The sequence below is a fragment of the Leopardus geoffroyi genome, chromosome B3 (genome assembly GCF_018350155.1).
Source record: "Leopardus geoffroyi isolate Oge1 chromosome B3, O.geoffroyi_Oge1_pat1.0, whole genome shotgun sequence".
NCBI classification, from domain to species: Eukaryota; Metazoa; Chordata; class Mammalia; order Carnivora; family Felidae; genus Leopardus; species Leopardus geoffroyi.
Genome location: NC_059337.1, coordinates 24,121,642 through 24,143,070, shown reverse-complemented (window position 1 = coordinate 24,143,070; position 21,429 = coordinate 24,121,642). Strand labels below are relative to the sequence as shown.

Genomic DNA, 21,429 nt, shown 5'->3' with positions numbered 1-21,429 from the left:
CATGAACCGGCCCTGCATTTTGCCAGGATGGGCAGGCATGGAGACACGGAAGGAACAATGAACCCTATCACACAGACGCAACACCAAGATCCCTTGGGAGAACAGGGCCCTGACGGGCATCCCACCAACATCCAACATTGTCTCCATCAGCGCTGCTCCATGGCTCCTGTGGGGACACCTCATCCCTTCCCATCTTTGAAATTACGTTGAGGGAAGGGTGAGGCGCCAGCATGGTTCCCCAGCACCTTCAAAATCACTGGGTCTCCGGGTCACATCAAGAACCCTACCATGCCCTGCCTTGTGGCACTGACCAAAGGGCCATTGTCAGACAAAACCCCATTCAGCGGTGGGGCGGCCCCTAGGGCCCATAAGGACACACGACCACCAGATGGTGTCAATGGTGAAGAACCCGGGGACAGGAGCCCGCATGCTACTCGGGGTCTTGACCATGCTAAGAACATCTTTCAGATACCGTCTACCTGTTATGCCAAAGCTGTCTACTGTCCTTCCAGGTAATCCCGGGCCCAGCCCTTGCCTCCAAAGCCCATTTCGTGAAATTTGGGTTCACCGCTTTCAAGCAGGTGGTCACATTGGTCGCCTGCAATGCCCACCGCAGCACGTTGTGTGCCTACTAATGCATCAGTGATTCTGACATCAACTGGAGTGCCCTCCCACACTGGGAAACGTGTCCCATGGTCCGTCAAGTAAGAGGATCCCGTGGGGGACCGTGGCCTCCCTCACCAGTGTCGTGGGTGACCTGTTTTTTCACACAGCCAAGTACACAGGTCAGACTTTCAGGGACACACCAGCCCTCTGGGGTGAGGACAAAGACCCAGTCCCACAAGATGAGTGGTGTTGCCCTGAAGGCTGCCTCACCTATCGGCCAAAGGTCACTGGGTGTCCGGGTTCTCACACAGGCATTCGCTCAGGTCCCATGGTGGGCTCAATAGAAAGACCACGGTCACCCAGATGACGTCCACTAAAAGACACCAGGACACCAAGGGAGCTTAGGTTGAGTTCTCAGGGATGAGTCCCAGGAAGTACTAGTAATGGGCACACAGCACCCCAGTGTGGGAGCATGACTTTCACGCATGGAGGCCTAGATACTGGGGAGAACCCACAAGGGAGCCTCAAGGGATCAGTCGCCTCGAGCCCCAGGTGCCATTTCTCCACAAGTGCCACAGGGGTCCCCAGGATCCTGCCTCAGTGCCGTGCCTTCCACTGGGCCTCAGTGTAATCCTATTGAGCATAATTTTTAGGTCATCTGCCTTCGAGACCATATGAGTTCTCATCATTGACCCAACCAAGGCATTCCCCACCCACCTCTGCCTTCTACCTGCCAGCTCAACATGCTTATCAGAGAGGGTGTGTGATGTGCAGGGAGGCCATGGGGGCCCTGGCTCTGGGCCTGTTCCAAAGATGGGCCAAATTCCCCTCTGTGTGCCAGGTGGGATCTCCGTCGGGGTGCGTGATCTGCGCAGAGTGAGGCAGGTAAGCAATGACAAACGCCTTCCCCATCAGACTTCACCTTTTGCCATGGAAGGGACCTCAGAATGCATGGGTCTGGGACTGCATTCATGACATAATCCTGCAATCCTGGCCTGGCAAGAAGGTAGGCTGCAGCATATCCACAAGGCCCTCAGCCTCTGTGGCTCCACTGGAAACAAGGGAATTCAAGCCCCACAGGAGTCTGAGCATGGAGGCTGCCACAGCAGGCACTAGGCCACATGCACAGGTCCTCCCACAGTGTGATTGGGACAGACCTTGGCGGGTTGGTGGCAGGCAGAATCCCCGGACTGGGCTGGCAGGAACCAGCCTTGCGTTTTGCCAGGAATGGGTTGTCATGGGTCCACAGAAGGGCCCATGAACGCTACCACGCAGACACAATGCCAACATCCCTTGGGGGATCAGAGCCCTGATGTGCATCCCACCTGCATCCAACACTGTCTCCATCAACGCTGTTCCATGGCTCCCATGGGGACACCTCATCCCTTCCCGTCTTTGAGTTTATGGTGAGGGAATGGTGAGGGGCCAGCACGGTTTTCAGGCGCCTTCAAACTCACTGGGACTCAGGGTCACAGGTAGAGAACCCCAGCGTGCCCTGGCCTGAGGCACCAACCAAAGGACCATTGTCAGAGAAGGCCCCATACAGCTGCGGGATGACCCCTGGGGCCCATAAGGACACACGACCACCAGACGGTGCCAATGGTGAAGAACCAAGAGGCAGGAACCCACATGCCACTCGTGGTTGGGCCACGCTCCCATCATTTTTCAGATAGCATCTACCCGTTATTCCAGGGGGTATATCCATTCAGGTTTATCACCATACCTGGCCCCCGCCTCCAAAACCCATTTTGTGAAATTTGGTTGCACTGTTTCCACGCAGGAGGTCACATTGAGGGTGTGCAATTCCCACCACAGCATCTTGTGTGCCTAGTAAGGCATCAGTGATTCTGACAAAAACTGGAGTGCCCTCCAGACTGGGAAATGGGGCCATGGGCCGTCAACTAGAGGATCCCGTGGGGGACGGGGGCATCCCTTGCAGGTGTCGTGGGTGACGTGTTGTTTCCAGACAACCTAAGGCACAGGGCAGACGATCAGTGACACGTCAGCCTTCTGGGGTGAGGACGAAGCCCCAGTCCCGCAAGATTTCTGGTGTTGCCCTGAGTGCTGCCTCACCAATTGGACCAAGGACACTGGGTCTCCGGGTACTCACACAGGCATCCACTCTCCTCCCATGGTGGCCTCAATGGCGAGACCCTGGTCACTAAGACGACTTCCCACTGAAAGACACCAGGACACCGAGGGAGCTTAGTTGGGTTCCCAGGGATGAGTCCTGGGAAGCACTAATAATAGGCACACAACACCCCAGGGCGGGAGCACATCTTAGTAATGTGGAGGCCCAGACCAGGGAGAGCCCCACTGGGGAGCCTCAAGGGATCGGCGACTCGAGCTCCAGGTGCCAGTGCTATTCCGGGGCCACAGGAGTTCCCAGGATCCCGCCTCAGTGCGGTGACCTCCACTGGGCCTCAGCATAGTCCTATTGAGCATAATTTTTAGGTCATCATCTGTCTTCGAGACCATATGAGTTCTCATCATTGACCCAACCAAGGAAGTCCCCACCCGCCTCTGCCTTCTACCCTCTAGCTCAACATGCTCACCAAGGATGTTTTATGATGTGCTGCATGGCCATGGGGGCCCCTAGCTTGAGGCATGTTCCTGAAGATGGGCCAAACTCCCCTCCGTGCTCCAGGTGGGATCTCAGTGGGTGCATGGGATCTGCGAGGAGAGAGGCAGCTCAGCAATGACAAATGCCTTCCCCATCAGACCTCACCTTGTGGCAGTGGCAGGGATCTCAGAATGCACAGCGCTGGGAGTGCATTCATGATGCAATCCTGCAATCCTGGCCTGACAGGAAGGAAGACTGCAGCGTGTCCACAAGTCCCTCAGCCTCTGTGGTTCCACTGGAAACAAGGGAATTCAAGCCTCACAGGAATCTGAGCATGGAGGCTGCCACAGCAGGCACCAGGCCATATGCACAGGTCCTCCCACATCCTTATTGTGACAGACGTTGGCGGGGCAGTAGCAGGCAGAATCCTGGACATTGACTTGCAGGGACTGGCCCTGTGTTTTGCCAGGAAAGGGTGGGCAGGGTCCTCGGATGGACCCATGAATGCTACCATGCAGATACAATGCCAAATTCCCTTGGGGGAACAGGGCCCTGACAGGCATCCCACCAGCATCCAACACTGTCTCCACCAGTGCTGCTCCATGGCTCCAGTGAGGACACCTCATCCCTTCCCATCTTTGAGAATACGATGAGGGAAGGGTGAGGGGCCAGCACGGTTCCCCAGTGCCTTCAAACTCACTCAGATGTGGGGTCACAAGTGAAGAACCGCAGTATTCCCTGGCTCGTGGCACCGACCAAAGGGCCATAGCCAGACAAAACCCCATTGATCTGCAGGACGACCCACGGGCCCCATAAGGACACACGACCATCAGATGGAGCCAACGGTGAAGAAACCGGGGGCAGGAGCCCGCATGTCCCTCAGGGTCTGGACCATGCTGCAAGCATCTTTCAGATACCATCTACCCCTTATGCCACAGCTGTCTATTGTCCACTCAGGTAACCCAGGATCTGGTCCTTGCCTCTAAAGCCCATTGCATGAAATTTCACCACTTACATGCAGGAGGTCACATTGGCTGTCTGCAATGCCCACAGCAGCACTTCGCTTGCCTAGTAAGGCATCAGTGTGGGCAGCACGTTGCGTGCCTAGTAAGGCATCAGTGATTCTGACATCTACCAGAGCGCCCTCTCACACTGGGAAACGTGGTCCATGGTCCGTCAAATAAGAGGATCCCATGGGGGACCATGGCATCCCTTACTGGTGTCGCAGATGACCTATTTTTTCCAGACAGCCTAGTGTACAGAGGAGACGTTCAGGGACACAACAGCCCTCTGGTGTGAGGACGAAGCCCCAGTCCTGCAGGATCGCTGGGGTTGCCCTGAGGGCACTCTCACCAATCGGCCCAATGGCTCTGGATATTTGGGTACTCACACAGGCATCCATTCTCCTCCCATGGTGGGCTCAATGCGAGACCCTGATCACCAAGACGATGTCCCACTGAAAGACACCAGGACACTGAAGGAACTTAGTTGTTTTCCCAGGGATGAATCCCGGGAAGCACTAGTAATGGGCACACAACACCCCAGGACGGGAGCACATCTTAGGCGCTTACAGGCCCAGACTGGGGAGAGCCCCACTGGGGAGCCTCAAGGGATCAGTCACCTCGAGCCCCAGGATCCAGCGTTACACCAGGGCTGCAGGCGTCCCCAGGATCCCGCCTCTGTGCGGTGCCCTCCACTGGGCCTCAGTGTAATCCTATTGAGCATAATTTTTAGGTCATCAGCTGTCTTAGAGACCATATGAGTTCTCATCATTGACCCAACCAAGGCAGTCCCCACCCGCCTCTGCCTTCTACGCACCAGCTCAACATGCTTACCAGAGAAGTTTTGTTATGGGCAGAGTAGCCATGGGGGTCCCTGGGTCGTGGCCTGTTCCTAAAGATGGGCCAAACTCCCCACCGTGCTCCAGGTGGGATCTCAGTCACAGCGCGGGATCTGCACAGAGAGAGGCAAGTCAGCAATGACAAAACGCCTTCCCATCAGACCTCACCTTGTGGCAATGGGATAGATCTCAGAATGCATGGTGCTGGGAGTGCATTCACTATGCAATCCTGCAATCCTGGCCTGGTCGGAAGGAAGGCTGCAGCGTTTCCACAAGACCCTCAGCTTCTGTGGCTCCAGTGGAAACAAGGGAATTCAAGCCCCACAGGAATCTGTGTATGGAGGCTGTCACAGCAGGCACCAGGCCACAAGCACAGGTCCTCCCAAATCCTTATTGCAACAGACATTGGCAGGGCAGTAGCAGGCAGAATCCCGGGCATTGGCTGGCAGGGACTAGCCCTGTGTTTTGTCAGGAATGGGCGGGCAGGGGCTCCGGATGAGCCCGCGAATGCTACCATGCAGACGCAACACAAGATCCCTTGGGGGAACAGGGCCCCGAAAGTCATCCCACCAGCATCCAACACTGTCTTCATCAGCAGTGCTCAATGGCTCCCATGGGGACACCTCATCCTTTCCTGTATTTGAGATTACGGTGAGGAAAGGGTGAGGAACCAGAATGGTTCCCCAGTGCCTTCAAACTCACTGGGACTCGGGGTCACAAGTCAAGAACCCAAGCATGCCCTGGCTCATGGCACCGACCAAGGGCCATTGTCAGACAAAACCCCATCCAGTTGCGGGATGACCCACGGGCCCCATAAGGACATGCAACCACCAGACAGTGCCAATGGTGAAGAACCTGAGGCAGGAGCCCGCATGCCACTCCGGGTCAGGGTCACACTACCAGCATCTTTCAGATACTTTCTACCCATTAAGCCAAAGCTGTCTAGTGTTCATCCAGGTAATTCCTGGTCTGGCCCCTACCTCCAAAGCCCATTGCATGAAATTTGTGTACACTGCTTCCATGCAGGAAGTCACATTGGCCAACTACAATGCCCACCACAACACGTCACTTGCCTACTAATGCATCAGTGATTCTGACATCAACTGGAGCACCCTCCCACACTGGGAAACGTGGCCTATGGCCATCAAATAAGAGGGTCTCACGTGGGATCATTCCATCCCTTGCAGGTGTCACAGGTGACCTGTTTTTTCCAGACAGCCTAGTGCACACGGGAGTTGTTCAGGGACATGCCAGCCCTCTGGGGTGAGGACGAAGCCCCTGTCCCACAAGATGGCTGGCGTTGCTCTGAGGGCTCCCTTGCCAATTGACCCAAGGGCACTGGATCTCCTGGTACTCACACAGGTGTCCACTATCGTCCAATGGTGGGCTCAAGTGGGATCCTGGTTACCATGGCAACGTCCCCCTGAAAGACACCAGGACACCTAGGGAGCTTAGCTGGGTTCCCAGGGATGAGTCCCAGGAAGCATTAGTAATGGGCACACAATGCCCAAGGGTGGGAGCATGTCTTTGGCGTGTGGGGGCCCAGACCTGGGAAAGCCCCACTGGGGAAACTACAGGGATCAGTCGCCTCGAGCCCAGGTGCCAGTGCTACGCCAGGGCCACAGGAGTCCCCAGGATCCCGCCTCAGTGCTGTGCCCTCCACTGGGCCTCAGCATAAACCTATTGAGCATAATTTTTAGGTCATCATCTGTCTTCGAGACCATATGAGGTCTCATCATTGATCCATCCAAGGCAGTCCCCTCCTGCCTCTGCCTTCTACCCTCCAGCTCAACATGCTTACCAGAGAGGTTTTGTGATATGCGGCATGGCCATGGGGGCCACTGGCATGAGGCTTGTTCCTGAAGATGGGCCAAACTCCCCTCCGTGACACAGGTGGGTTCTTGGTCAGAGCACGGGATCTGCACAGAGAGAGGCAGCTCAGCAATGACAAAACGCCTTCCCCATCAGACTTCACCTTGTGACAATGGGAGGGATCTCAGAATGAGCGGGGCTGGGACTGCATCATGACGTAATCCCGCAATCCTGGCCTGTGGGAAGGGAGGCTACAGCGTGTCCACATGGCCCTCAGCCTCTGTGGCTCCACTGGAAACAAGGGAATTCAAGCCCAACAGGTCTCTGAGCGTGGAGGCTGCCACAGCAGGCACTAGGACACAAGCACAGGTCTTCCTGCAGCATGACTGGGACAGACCTTAGGGGGTTGGTGGCAGGCAGAATCCCGGGCATTGGTTGGCAGGGACAGGTCCTGCGTTTTGCCAGGTTGGCAGGAACAGGTCTGCAATGGGCAGACATTGGGCCCTGGAAGGTCCCACGAACGATACCACACAGATGCAATGCCAAGATCCCTTGGGGGATGAGGGCCCTGATGGCATCCCACCAGCATCCAACACTGTCTCCATCAGCACTGCTCCATGACTCCCATGAGGACACCTCATCCCTTCCCGTCTATGAGATTTCCATGAGGGAGGGGTGAGGGGCCAGGATGCTTCCCCAGTGCCTTCAAACTCACTCAGACACGGGGTCACAAGTGAAGAACCAAAGCATGCCCTGGCACATGGCACTGACCAAACGACCATAGTCAGACAAAACCCCATCGATCTGTGGACGACCCACCGGCCCCATAAGGACACATGACCACCAGACAGTGCCATTGGTGAAGAACCCGGAGGCAGGAGCCCAGATGCTACTCGGGGTCTGGACCACGCTGAGAGCATCTTTCAGATACCATCTACCCGTTATGCCAAAGTTGTCTAGTGTCCACTCAGGTTACCCCGGGACTGGCCCCTGCCTCTAAAGCCCATTGCGTGAAATTTCGGCGCACCACTTCCATGCAGGAGGTCACATTGGCCATCTGCAATGCCCACCGCAGCATGTTGTGTGCCTAATAAGGCATCAGTGATTCTGACATCAACCGGAGCGCCCTCCCATAATGGAAATGTGGCCCATGATCCATCAAGTAAGAGGATCCCATGGGGGACCATGGCATCCCTTACAGGTGTCGCGGGTGATCTATTTTTGCAGACAGCCTAGTGCACAGGGGAGACGTTCAGGGACACACCAGCCCTCTGGTGTGAGGACGAAGCCCCAGTCCCACAAGATGGCTGGCGTTGCCCTGAGGGCACTCTCGCCAATCGGCCCAAGGGCACTGGATCTTTGGATACTCACACAGGCATCCATTCTCCTCCCATGGTGGGCTCAATGGTGAGACCCTGGTCATCAAGACAACTTCCCACTGAAAGACACCAGGACACTGAAGGAGCTTAGTTGTTTTCCCAGGGATGAATCCCAGGAAGCACTAGTAATGGGCACACAATGGCCCAGGGTGGGAGCACATCTTAGGCGCTCGGAGGCCCAGACCAGGGAAAGCCCCAATAGGGAGCTTCGAGGGATCAGTTGCCTCGAACACCAGGATCCAGCTCTATTCTAGGGCCACAGAGGTCCTCAGGATCCCGCCTCTGTGCGGTGCCCTCCACTGGGCCTCAGTGTAATCCTATTGAGCATAATTTTTAGGTCATCATCTGTCTTTGAGACCATATGAGTTCTCATCATTGACCCAACCAAGGCAGTCCCCACCCGCCTCTGCCTTCTACCCTCCAGCTCAACATGCTTACCAATGAGGGTTTGTTATGCACAGGGTGGCCATGGGGGCCCCTGGCTCAGGGCCTGCTCCCAAAGATGGGCCAAATTCCCATCCATGCTCCAGGTGGGATCTTGGTCGCGGCATGGGATTTGCACAGAGAGAGGCAGCTCAGCAGTGACAAAACACCTTCCCATCAGATGTCACCTTGTGGCAATGGGAGGGATCTCAGAATTCACAGGGCTGGGACTGAATTCATGACACAATCCTGCAATCCTGGCCTGGTTGGAAGGAAGACTGCAGCTGGTCCACAAGGCCCTCAGCCTCTGTGGCTCCACTGGAAACAAGGGAACTCAAGCCTCCCAGGAATGCTCAGGCATGGAGGCTGCCACAGCAGGACCAGGCCACATGCCCAGGTCTTCCTGCAGTGTTATTGGGACAGACATTTGCGGGTCAGTGGCAGGCAGAATCCTGGGCCTTGGCTGGCAGGGACTGGCCCTGCGTTTTGGCAGGAATGGGCAGGCATAGGGCCCCAGAAGGGCCCATGAACGCTACCACGCAGATGCAATGCCAAGATCCCTTGGGGGAACAGGGCCCTGACGGGCATCCCACCAGTATCCAACACTGTCTCCATCAGCACAGCACCATGGTTCTGGTGAGGACACCTAATCCCTTACCATCTTTGAGATTACAGTGAGGGAATGGTGAGGGGCCAGCAAGGTTCCCCAGTGCCTTCAAACTCACTAGGTCTCAGGGTTACAAGTCAAGAACCCAGGACTGCCCTGGCTCGTGGCACCAACCAAAGGGCCATTGTCAGACAAGACCCCATACAGCTGTGGGACCACCCTGGGGGCCCATAAGGACACGCAAGAACCAGACGGTGCCAATGGTGAAAAACCCGGCGGCAGGAGCCTGTTTACAACTCGGGGTCTGGGCCACGTTGCCAGCATTTTTTGGATACCATCTACCCGTTATGCCAAAGCTGTCCAGTCTCCATCCAGGTAACCCCTGCCAGGCCCCTGCCTCCAAATCCCATTTGTTAAATTTGGGAGCACCTCTTCCATGCAGGTGGTCACACTGTTCGTCTGCAATGCCCACCGCAACATGTTGTGTGCCTACTAAGGCATCAGTGATTCTGACATCAACTGGAGTGCCCTCCTACACTGGGAAACGTGTCCCATGGTCTGTCAAGTAAGAGGATCCCGTGGGGGACCATGGCATCCCTTACAAGTGTCACGGGTGACCTGTTTTTTCCAGACAGCCAAGTGTACAGGTCAGACTTTCAGGGACACACCAGCCCTCTGGGGCGAGGACGAAGCCCCAGTCCCACAAGGTGGCTGGAGTTTCCCTGAGGGCTGCCTCGCCTGTAGGCCAAAGGTCAGCGGGTCTCTGGGGTCTGACACAGGCATCCACTCTCCTCCCTTGGTCAGCTCAATAGCAAGACCACGATCACCAAGACGACATCCCACTGAAAGACACCAGGACACCAAGGGAGTTTAGTTAGGTTCCCAGGGATGAGTCCTGGGAAGTACTAGTAATGGGCACGCAGCTCCCCAGGGTGGGAGCACTTCTTATGCGTGCAGAGGCCCAGAAACCGGGGAGAGCCCCACTGGGGAGGCTTGAGGGATCTGTCGCCTCGAGCCCCAGGTGCCAGTGCTCTGCAAGGCCCAAGGGGGTCCCCAGGATCCCGCCTCAGTGCCATGCCTTCCACTTGTCCTCAGCATAATCCTATTGAGCATAATTTTTAGGTCATCATCTGTCTTTGAAACCATATGAGTTCTCATCATTGACCCAACCAAGGCAGTCCCCACCCGCCTCTGCCTTCTACATGCCAGCTCAACATGCTTACCAGAGAAGTTTTTTGATGTGTGGCATGGCCATGGGGGCTCCTGGCTTGAGGCTTGTTCCCAACGATGGGCCAAATGTCCCTCCATGCGCCAGGTGGGATCTCAGTGGGGCCACGGTATCTGCGTGGAGAGAGGCAGCTCAGCAATGACAAAACTCCTTCCCCTTCTGACCTCACCTTGTGGCAATGGGAGGGATCTCAGAATCCGTGGGGCTGGGAGTGCATTCATGACACAATCCTGCATTCCTGGCCTGGTGGGAAGGAAGGCAGCAGCATATCCACAAGGCCCTTAGCCTCTGAGGCTCCAGTGGAAACAAGGAAATTCAAGCACCATAGGCATATGAGCATGGAGGCTGCCACAGCAGGCACCAGGCCACACGCACATGTCTTCCTGCAGGATGATTGGGACAGAACTTGGCAGGTTGGTGGCAGGCAGAATCCAGGCCTTGGGTGGCAGGGACCAGCCCTGAGTTTTGCCAGGAATGGGCATGCATGGGGCCCCAGAAGGGCCCACAAACGCTACCATGCAGATTCAATAGCAAGATCCCTTGGGGGAACAAGGCCCTTACGGGTATCCCACCAGCATCGAACACTCTCCATCACCACTGCACCATGGTTCCAGTGGGGACACCTCATCCCTTCCCGTCTTTGAGATTATGGTGAGGGAATGGTGAGGGGCAAGCACAGTTCCCCAGGGCCTTCAAATTCACTGGGTCCGGGTGTCACAAGTCAAGAACCCCGTGTGCCCTGGCTTGGGGCACCGTTCAAAGGGCCATTGTCACACAAAGCCCCATACAGCTGCAGGACGACCCCTGGGGCCCATGACACGTGACTACCAGGCAGTGACAATGGTGAAGAACCCGGACGCAGGAGCCCACATGCCACTCAGAGTCGGGACCACCCTGCCAGCATTTTTCAGATACCGTCTACCCGTTATGCCAAAGCTGTCTAGTGTCCATCCAGGTAACCCCGGGTCCGGTCCCTGTCTCCAAAGGCCATTGTGTGAGAGTTGGGTGCATCGCTTTCAGGCAGGAGATCACATTGGCCGTCTTCAATGCCCACCGCAGCACGTCGCGTGCCTACTAGGGCATCAGTGATTCTGACATCAACCGGAGTTCCCACCCACACTCGGAAAGGGGCCCATGGGCAGTCAAGTATGAGGATCTCGCGGGGGTTCATGGCATCTCTTGCAGGTGTCGCAGGTGACCTTTTTTTCCAGATACCCTAGTGCACAGGGGAGATGTTCAAGGACATGCCTGTCCTCTGGGGTGAGGAGGAAGCCCCAGTCCCACAAGATGGCTGGCGTTGTCCTGAGGGCTCCTTTGACAATCTGCCCAAGGACACTATATCTCCGGGTACTCACACAGGCATCCACTCTCCTACCACGGTGGACCCAATGGCGAGACCCTGGTCACCAAGACGACATCCCACTGAAAGACACTGGGACACCAAGGGAGCTTAGTTTGGTTCCCAGGGATGAGTCCTGGGAAGCACTAGTAATGGGCACACAACGCCCCAGGGCGGGAGCACGTCTTAGGCACAAGGAGGCCCAGAGACTGGGAAGAGTCCCAACGGGGAGCCTCGAGGGATCAGTGGTCTCGAGCCCCAGGTGTCAGTGTTACGCCAGGGCCACAGGGGTCCCTAGGATCCCGCCTCTGTTCGGCGTCCCCCACTGGGCCTCAGTGTAATCCTATTGAGCATAATTTTTAGGTCATCATCTGTCTTCGAGACCATATGAGTTCTCATCATTGACCCAACCAAGGCAGTCCCCACACGCCTCTGTGTTCTACCTGCCCGCTCAACATGCTTACCAGAGAGGGGTTGTGATGCACAGGGTGGCCTTGAGGGCCCATGGCTTGGGGCCTGTTCCCGAAGATGGGCCAAACTCCCCTCCGTGTGCCAGGTGGGATCTCCGTCGGGGTACATGATCTGCACAGAGTGAGGCAGGTAAGCAATGACAAACGCCTTCCCCATCAGACCTCACCTGTGGCAGTGGGAGGGATCTCAGAATGCGTGGGGCTGGGACTGCATTCATGACACAATCCTGCAATCCTGGCCTGGTGGGAAGGAAGGCTGCAGCATGTCCACAAGACTCTCTGCCTCTGTGGCTCCACTGGAAACAAGGAAATTCAAGACCCACTGGCGTCTGAGCATGGAGGTTGCCACATCATGCACCAGGCCACATGCACAGGTCTTCCCGCAGCATGATTGGGACAGACCTTGGCAGGTCAGTAGCAGGCAGAATCCTGGGCCTTGGCTGGCAGGGAGGTGGCCCTGCATTTTTCCAGGAATGGGCAGGCATGGGGCCCCAGAGGGGCCCAGGAATGCTACCATGCAGACACAATGCCAAGATCCCTTGGGGGAACATGGCCCTGACGGGCACCCAACCATCATCCAACAATGTCTCCATCACCGCTGCTCCATGGCTCCTGTGAGGATACCTCATCCCTTCCCGTGTTTGAGATTATGGTGAAGGAAGGGTGAGAGGCCAGCATGGTTCCCCAGTGCCCTCAAACACACTGAGACTCAGGGTCACAAGTCAAGAACCCCAGCATGCCCAGCCTCATGGCACCGACTAAAGGGCCATTGTCAGACAAAGCCCCATAGAGCTGCGGGACGACTCGGGCCCATAAGGACATGCAACCACCAGAAGGTGCCAATGGTGAAGAACACGGAGGCAGGAGCCCGCATGCCACTCGGGGTCTGGGCCACGCTACCTGAATTTTTCGGGCATCGTCTACCCGTTATGCCAAAGCTGTCTAGTGTCCATCCAGGTAACTCCGGGCCCAGCCCCTGCCTCCAAAGCCCATTGCATGAAATTTGGACGCCCCACTTCCAAGCAGGAGGTCACATTGGCTGTCTGCAATGCCCACGGCAGCACATTGCTTGCCTACTAAGGCATCAGTCATTCTTACATCAACTGGAATGCCCTCCTACACTGGGAAACATGGCCCATGGGCCGACAAGTAAGAGGATACTGCGGGTGACCGTGGCATCCCTTGCAGGTGTTGCGGGTGACCTGTTTTTTTGCAGACACCCCAGTGCACAATGGAGATGTTCAGGGATACTCCAGCCCTCTGGGGTGACGATGAAACCCCAGTCCCACAAGATGGCTGGCATTTCCCTGTGGGCTTCCTCACCAATTGGCCCAAGGGTACTGGATCTTTGGGTACTCATAGACATCTACTCTCCTCCCATGGTGGGCTCAATGGCATGACGCTGGTCACCAAGACGACATCCCACTGAAAGACACCAGGACACCAAGGGAGCTGAGTTGGGTTCCCAGGGATGAGTCCCGGGAAGCACTACTAATGGGCACAAATGCCCCAGGGTGGGAGCACATCTTAGGTGCATGGAGACCTAGAGACCGGGGAGAGCCCCACTGGGGACCCTCAAGGGATTGGTCGCATTGAGCCCCAGATGCCAGCACTACGCCAAGGCCACAGGGGTCACCAGGATCCCGGCTCAGTGTGGTGCCCTCCACTGGGCCTCAGTGTAATCCTATTGAGCATAATTTTTAGGTCATCATCTGTCTTCAAGACCATATGAGTTCTCATCATTGACCCAACCAAGGCAGTCCCCACATGCCTCTGTGTTCTACCTGCCCGCTCAACATGCTTACCAGAGAGGGATTGTGATGTGCAGGGTGGCCATTAGGGCCCCTGGCTTGGGGCCAATTCCCGAAGATAGGCCAAACTCCCCTCCGTGCGCCAGGTGGGATATTGAACGGGGCGCGGGATCTGCACAGAGAGAGGCAGCTCAGCAATGACAAACACCTTTCCCATCAGACCTCACCTTGTGGCAATGGGAAGGATCTCAGAATGCGCGGGGCTGGAACTGCATTCATGATGCAATCCTGCAATCCTGGCCTGGCAGGAAGGAAGGCTGCAGTGTGTCCACAAGGCCCTTAGCTTCTGTGGCTCCACAGGAAACAAGGAAATTCAAGCCCCACAGGCGTCTTGGCATGGAGGCTGCCACAGCAGGCACCAGGCCACATGCACAGGTCCTCCCACAGCATGATTTGGACAGATCTTGGTGGGTCAGTGGCAGGCAGAATCCCGGCCTTGGCTGGCAGGGACCGGCCCTGAATTTTGCCAGGAATAGGTGGGCATGGGGCCCCGGAAGGGCCCACGAGTGCTACCACACAGATGTAACACCAAGATCCCTTGTGGGATCAGGGCCCTGACATGCATCCCACCAGGATCCAACACTGTCTCCATAGCACTGCTCCATGGCTCCCGTGGGGACACCTCATCCCTTCCTGTCTTTGAGAGTATGGTGAGAGAAGGGTGAGGGTCTAGCATGGTTCCCCAACACCTTCAAACTCACTGAGACTCGGGGTCACAAGTCAAGAACCACATTGTGCCCTGGCTTGTGTACCTGCCAAAGGGCCTTTGTCAGACAAAACCCCATCAAGCTGTGGGAAGACCCAAGGGTCCCATAAGGACATGTGACCACCAGACGGTGCCAATTGTGAAGAACCTGGGGACAGGAGCCCGCATGCCTTCAGAGTCTGGGCCACCCTGCCAACATTTTTCAGGTACCATCTACCTGCCATGCCAAAGCTGTCTAGTGTCCATCCAGGTAACCCCGGGCCAGGCCACTGTCTCCAAAGGACATTGCGTGAAATTTGGGCACACCGCTTCCACACAGGTGGTCACCTTGGCCGTCTGCAATGCCCACTGCAGCATGTCACGTGCCTACTAAGGCATCAGTGATTCTGACATCAACCGGAGTGCCCTCCCAAACTGGGAAACGTGGCCCATGGGCTGACAAGGAAGAGGATCTCGCGGGGGATTGTGGCATCCCTTGCAGGTGTTGCGGGTGACCTGTGTTTTTCAGACAGCCTAGTGCACAGGAGAGACCTTCACGGATACAGCAGCCCTCTGGGGCGAAGACGAAGCCTAAGTCCAAAAGATGGCTGGTGTTGTCCTGAGGGTTCCCTCACCAATAGGCCCAAGGGCCCTAATCTCTGGGTACTCACAGGCATCCATTCTCCTCCCATGGTGGGCTCAATGGCGAGACCCTGGTCACCAAGACAACGTCCCACTGAAAGACACCAGGACACCAAGGGAGCTTAGTTGGGTTCCCAGGAATGAGTCCCGGGAAGCCCTAGTAATAGGCGCACAACGCCCCAGGGCGGGAGCACATCTTAGGCACACAGAGGCACAGAGGCCAAGGAGAATCTCACTGGGGAATCTCGAGAGATCAGTGGCCTCGATCCCCAGGTGCCAGCGCTATGCCAGGTCACAGGGGTCACCAGGATCCCGCCTCAGTGAGGTGCCCTTCACTGGGCCTCAGCGTAATCTTATTGAGCATAATTTTTAGGTCTTCATCTGTCTTCGGGATCATATGAGTTCTCATCATTGACCCAACCAAGGCAGTCCCCACCCGCCTCTGCCTTCTACCCTCTAGCTCAACATCCTTACCAGAGGGGTGTTGTGATGTGTGGCATGGCCATGAGGGCCCCTGGCTTGGGGTTGATCCCAAAGATGGGCCAAACTCCCCTCCGTGTGCCAGGTGGGATCTCAGTGGGGGCGTGGGATCTTTGCAGAGAGAGGCAGCTGAGGAATGACAAAATGCCTTCCCCATCAGACCTCACCTTGTGGCAATGGAAGGGATCTCAGAATGCACAAGGCTGGGACTGCATTCATGATGCCAGAAAAATCCTGGCCTGGCGGGAAGGAAGTCTGCACTGCTTCCACAGGCCCTCAGCCTCTGTGGCTCTGCTGGAAACAAGGGAATTCAAGCCCCACAGGTCTCTGAGCATGGAGGCTGCCACAGCAGGCACCAGGCCACATGTACAGGTCTTCCTGCAGCGTGATATGACAGACCTTGGTGGGTCATTGGCAGACAAAATCCCAGGCCTTGGCTAGCAGGGATACTGCGTTTTTCCAGGAATGGGCAGACCTTGGTGGGTCATTGGCAGACAAAATCCCAGGCCTTGGCTAGCAGGTACTGCGTTTTTCCAGGAATGGGCAGGTTGGGGCCACGTAAGGGCCCATGAACGCTACCATGCAGATGCAAGGCCCAGATCCCTTAGGGGAACAGGGCCCTGATGGGCATCCCACCAGCATCCAGCAGTGTCTCCATCAGCGCTGCTCCATGGCTCCCATGGGGACACCTCATCCCTTCCTGTCTTTGACATTATGGTGAGGGAAGGGTGAGGGGCAAGCACGGTTCCCCAGTGCCTTCAAACTCACTGGGACTCGGGGTCACAAGTCAAGAACCCCAGCGTGTCCAGCCTCATGACACCGACCAAAGGGCAATTGTCAGACAAAGCCCCATACAGCTGCAGGACGACCCCTGGGGCCCATAGGACATGCGACCACCAAATGGGGCTAACAGTGAAGAACCCAGAGGCAGAAGCCTGCATGCCTCTCGGGGTCTGGGCCATGCTACCAGTATTTTTCATGTACCGTCTACCCGTTATGCCAAAGCTGTCAAATGTCCATCCAGGTAACCCCGGGCACAGCCCCTGCCTCCGAAGCACATTGCGTGAAATTTGGGCTCACTGCTTCCATGCAGGTGATCACATTGGCCATCTGCAATGCCCACCGCAGCATGTTGCTTGCCTACTAAGGCATCAGTGATTCTGACATCAACCGGAGTGCCCTCCCACACTGCAAAATGTGGCCCATGGGCCGTCAAGTAAGAAGATCCCTTGGGGGACCGTGTCATTCCTTGCAGGTGTCACGGGTGTCCTGTTTTTCCAGACAGCCTAGTGCACAGGTCAGACGTTCAGGGACATGCCAGCTCTCCGGGACGAGGTTGAAGTCCCAGTCCTAGAACATGCCTCGCCAATCGCCCAAGGGCATTTGGTCTCGGGTATCACAGGCATCCATTCTCCTCCCATGGTGGGCTCAATGGCGAGATACTGGTCACTAATGCGATGTCCCACTGAATGACACCAGGACACTGGCATCTTAGTTGGGTTCCCAGAAATAAGTCCCGGGAAGCACTAGTAATGGGCACAAAACGCCCTAGGGCAGGAGCACGTCTTAGGCGCGTAGAGCCCCAGAGACCAGGGAGAGCCCCACTGGAGAGCCTTGAGGGATCGGTGGCCTTGAGCCCCAGGAGCCAGCGCTTTGCCAGAGCCACAGCAGTCCCCAGCATCCCGCCTCAGTGTGGTGCCCTCCACTGGGCCTCAGCATAATCTTATTGAGCATAATTTTTAGGTCATCATCTGTCTTCGCGACCAGATGAGTTCTCATCATTGACCCAATCAAGGCAGTCCCCACCCACCTTTGTCTTCTACCCGCCAGCTCAATATGCTTACCAGAGAGCATTTGTGATGTGTAGGGTGGCCATGGGGGTGCCCCTTGGTTCAGGGCAACTTCCCGAGTATGGGCCAAACTCCCCTCCGTGCACCAGGTGGGATCTTGGTCGGGGCTTGGGATCTGCGCAGAGAGAGGCAGCTCAGCAGTGACCAACACCTTCCCCATCAGACCTCACTTTGTGGCAATGGGAGGGATCTCAGAATCCGTGGGGCTGGGAGTGCATTCATGATGCAATCCTGCAATCCTGGCCTGGCAGGAAGGAAGGCTGCAGTGTGTCCACAAGGTTCTCAGCCTCTGTGGCTCCACAGAAAACAAGGGAATTCAAGATTCACAGAAGTCTGAGCATGGAGGCTGCCACAGCAGGCACCAGGCCATATGCACAGGTCTTCCTGCAGTGTGATTGGGACAGACCTTGGAGGGTCTGTGGCAGGCACAATCCCGGGATTTTGCTGGCAGGGACCTGCCCTGTGTTTTGCCAGGAATGGGCAGGCATAGGCCCCAGAAGGGCCCACGAATGCTACCACGCAGACGCAATGCCAAGATCCCTTGGGGGAACAGGGCCCTGATGGGCATCCCACCAGCATCTAACACTGTCTCCATCACCACTGCTCCATGTCTCCTGTGGGGGCACCTCATCCCTACTCGTCTTTGAGATTATGGTGAGGGAAGGGTGAGGAGCCAGCACAGTTCCCTAGTGCCTTCACACTCACTGGGACTCGGGGTCACAAGTCAAGAAGCACAGCGTGTCCTGGCATGTGGCACCAACCAAAGGGCCAATGTCAGACAAAACCCCATCGAGCTGCGGAATGACCCATGGGCCCCATAAAGACACGTGACCACCAGATGGTGCCAATTGTGAAGAAACCGGGGGCAGGAGCCGGCATGCCACTTGGGGTCTGGGCCATGCTGCCAGGTTTTTTCAGATACCATCTACCCATTATACCAAAGCTGTCTAGTGTCCATTTTGGTAACCCCAGGTCTGGTCCCTGCCTCCAAAGCCCATTGCGTGAAATTTAGGTGCACCGCTTCCAGGCAGGAGGTCACATTGGCCGTCAGCAATGCCCACCACAGCACGTCGCGTGCCTGCTAAAGCATCAGTGATTGTGACATCAACCAGAGTTGATGGGAAACGTGGCCCATGGTCCTTCAAGTAATAGGATCTCCCGGGGTTCGTGGCATCCCTTGCAGGTTTCGAGGGTGTCCTGTGTTTTCCAGACAGCCTAGTGCAGAGGGGAGATGTTCAGGGACACACCAACCCTCTGGGGAGAGGACAAAGCCCCTGTCCCACAAGATGGTGACCCTGGTCACCAAGACGACATTCCACTGAAAGACATCAGGACACCGAGGGAGCTTAGTTGGGTTCCCAGGGATGAATCCTGGGAAGCACTAGTAATGGGCACACAACACTCCTGGGCAGGAGCACATCCTACGTGTGCAGAGTCTCAGAGACTGGGGAGAGCCCACTGGGGAGCCTCGAGTGATCGGTCGCCTCGAGTCCCAGGTACCAGCACTACGTGAGAGCCACAGGGGTCCACAGGATTCTGCCTCAGTGAGGTGCCCTCCAATGGGCCTCAGGTAATCCTATTGAGCATAATCATTAGGTCATCATCTGTCTTCCAGACCATATGAGTTCTCATCATTGACCCAACAGAAGCAGTCCCCTCCCACCGCTGCCTTCTACCCGTGAGCTCAACATGCTTACCAGAGAGTGTTTGTGATGTTCTGGGTGGCCATTAGGGCCCCTGGCTCGGGGCCTGTTCCTGAAGATAGGCCAAACTCCCCTCAGTGTGCCAGGTGGGATCTCAGTTGGGGCCCGGGATGTGCACAGAGAGAGGCAGCTCAGCAATGACAAACACCTTCCCCATCAGACCTCCCTGTGGCAATGGGAGGGATCTCAGAATGGGCAGGGCTGGGACTGCATTCATGACTCAAACCTGCAATCCTGGTCTGGCGAGAAGGAAGGCTGCAGCATGTCCACAAGGCCTTCAATATCTGTGGCTCCACTGGAAACAAGGGAATTCAAGCCCCACAGGCATCTGAAAATGGAGGCTGCCACAGAAGGCACCAGGCCACACGCACAGGTCTTCCCACAGCGTGATTGGGACAGACCCTTGGTGGGTCGGTTGCAGGCAGAAACCCGGGACTTGGCTGGCAGGGCCTGACCATGTGTTCCCCATGAATGTGTGGGCATGGGGCCCCAGAAGGGCCCATGAATGCTACCACACAGACGCAATACCAAGATCCCTTTGGGGAACAGGGCCCTGACGGGCAGCCCACCAGCATCCAACACTGTCTCCATCACCACTGCTCCATGGCTCCTGTGGGGATACCTCATCCCTTCCCATCTTTGAGAGCATGGCGTGGGTAGGGTGAGGGGCCTGCACGGTTCTCCAGTGCCTTCAAACTCAGTAGGACTCGGGGTCAGAAGTCAAGAACCACAGAGTGCCTTTGATTGTGGCATCACCCAAAGGGCCATTGTCAGACAAAACCCCATCTAGCTATGGGACCACCCACGGCCCCCATATGGACATGCCACCACCAGAGGGTGTCAATGGTGAAGAACCTGGGTGCAGGAGCCTGCATGCCACTTGGGTCTGGGCCACGCTGCCAGCATTTTTCAGATACTGTCTAGCCGTTATGCCAAAGCTGTCTAGTGTCCATCCAGGTATCCCTGAGTCCGGCCCCTGCCTCAAAGCCCATTGTGTGAAATTTGGGCACACCACTTCCACGCAGGAGGTCACATTGGCCATCTGCAATGCCCACTCTATCAGGTCAAGTGTCTACTAAGGCATCAGTGATTCTGACATCAACTGGAGTGCTCTCCCACACTGGGAAAAGTTTCCCATGGGCCATCAAGTAAGGGATCCTGCGGAGGACTGTGGCATCCCTTACATGTGTTGTGGGTGACCTGTTTTTTCCAGACAGCCAAGTTCACAGGTCAGACATTCAGGGACATGCCAGCCCTCTGGGGCAAGGATGAAGCCCCAGTCCCAGAAGATGGCTGGCATTGCACTGAGGGCTCCCTTGTCAATCGGCTCAAGGGCACTGGATCTCCAGGTACTCACACAGGCATCCACTCTCCTCCCATGGTGGTCTCAGTGGCAAGACCCTGGTCACCAAGACGATGTCCCACTGAAAGACACCAGGACACCGAGGGAGCTTAGTTGGGTTCCAGGGATGAGTCCCAGGAAGCACTAGTAATGAGCACACAACGCCCCAGGGCAGGAGCAGGTCTTAGGTGCTGAGGCCCAGAGACTGGGGGGAGCCCCACTGGGGAGCCTCGAGGGATCGGTGGCCTCGAGCCCCAGTTGCCAGAGCTTCGCCAGGACCACAGGGGTTCCCAGGATCCCACCTCAGCTTGGTGCCCTCCACTGGGTCTTAGGTAATCCTATTGAGCATACTTTTTAGGTCATCATCTGTCTTCGAGACCATATGAGTTCTCATCATTGACCCAAACAAGGCAGTCCCCTCTCTCCTATGCCTTCTACCTGCCAACTCAACATGCTTACCAGAGAGGGTTTGTGATGCGCAGGGTGTCCATGATGGCCCCTGGCTCAGGGTGTGTTCCTGAAGATGGGCCAAACTCTCCTCCACGCGACAGGTGGGATCTCGGTCGGGGTGTGGGATCTGTGCAGAGAGAGGCAGCTCAGCAATGACAAATGCCTTCCCCATCAGACCTCACCTTGTGGCAATGGGAGG

The 21,429-nt window shown here is 56.4% G+C and overlaps 1 long non-coding RNA gene and 12 other non-coding genes across 13 annotated transcripts in view; all 13 read right to left on the bottom strand.

Annotated features, from left to right (window-relative positions):
- LOC123582624 overlaps positions 1-16,294 on the bottom strand; it is a 148,959-nt gene extending 132,665 nt beyond the window's left edge. The window contains exons 1-10 of the long non-coding RNA XR_006704487.1: positions 15,435-16,294; positions 14,073-14,190; positions 12,262-12,379; positions 10,454-10,571; positions 6,811-6,928; positions 6,368-6,432; positions 5,005-5,122; positions 4,560-4,625; positions 3,162-3,279; positions 2,330-2,577 (exon numbers count right to left, since the gene is read on the bottom strand). This is a non-coding gene — a long non-coding RNA (uncharacterized LOC123582624). The remainder of the gene's footprint in view (positions 1-2,329; positions 2,578-3,161; positions 3,280-4,559; positions 4,626-5,004; positions 5,123-6,367; positions 6,433-6,810; positions 6,929-10,453; positions 10,572-12,261; positions 12,380-14,072; positions 14,191-15,434) is intronic.
- LOC123584599 lies at positions 1,224-1,301 on the bottom strand. Its single transcript, XR_006705555.1, has one exon. It is a non-coding gene; the product is annotated as a small nucleolar RNA SNORD115 (small nucleolar RNA).
- LOC123584582 lies at positions 3,025-3,105 on the bottom strand. The gene has a single exon (XR_006705540.1). It is a non-coding gene; the product is annotated as a small nucleolar RNA SNORD115 (small nucleolar RNA).
- Positions 4,868-4,948, bottom strand: LOC123584584. The gene has a single exon (XR_006705541.1). It is a non-coding gene; the product is annotated as a small nucleolar RNA SNORD115 (small nucleolar RNA).
- Positions 6,674-6,754, bottom strand: LOC123584596. The gene has a single exon (XR_006705552.1). It is a non-coding gene; the product is annotated as a small nucleolar RNA SNORD115 (small nucleolar RNA).
- LOC123584581 lies at positions 8,502-8,582 on the bottom strand. Its single transcript, XR_006705538.1, has one exon. It is a non-coding gene; the product is annotated as a small nucleolar RNA SNORD115 (small nucleolar RNA).
- On the bottom strand, positions 10,317-10,397 carry LOC123584606. The gene has a single exon (XR_006705562.1). It is a non-coding gene; the product is annotated as a small nucleolar RNA SNORD115 (small nucleolar RNA).
- LOC123584580 lies at positions 12,125-12,205 on the bottom strand. The gene has a single exon (XR_006705537.1). It is a non-coding gene; the product is annotated as a small nucleolar RNA SNORD115 (small nucleolar RNA).
- On the bottom strand, positions 13,936-14,016 carry LOC123584579. Its single transcript, XR_006705536.1, has one exon. It is a non-coding gene; the product is annotated as a small nucleolar RNA SNORD115 (small nucleolar RNA).
- Positions 15,743-15,823, bottom strand: LOC123584586. Its single transcript, XR_006705543.1, has one exon. It is a non-coding gene; the product is annotated as a small nucleolar RNA SNORD115 (small nucleolar RNA).
- Positions 16,295-17,592: 1,298 nt separating the features above from the next.
- LOC123584590 lies at positions 17,593-17,673 on the bottom strand. The gene has a single exon (XR_006705546.1). It is a non-coding gene; the product is annotated as a small nucleolar RNA SNORD115 (small nucleolar RNA).
- A 1,623-nt stretch (positions 17,674-19,296) lies between these two features.
- On the bottom strand, positions 19,297-19,376 carry LOC123584604. Its single transcript, XR_006705560.1, has one exon. It is a non-coding gene; the product is annotated as a small nucleolar RNA SNORD115 (small nucleolar RNA).
- Positions 19,377-21,103: 1,727 nt separating this feature from the next.
- On the bottom strand, positions 21,104-21,183 carry LOC123584607. Its single transcript, XR_006705563.1, has one exon. It is a non-coding gene; the product is annotated as a small nucleolar RNA SNORD115 (small nucleolar RNA).
- Between the last annotated feature and the right edge of the window lie 246 nt (positions 21,184-21,429).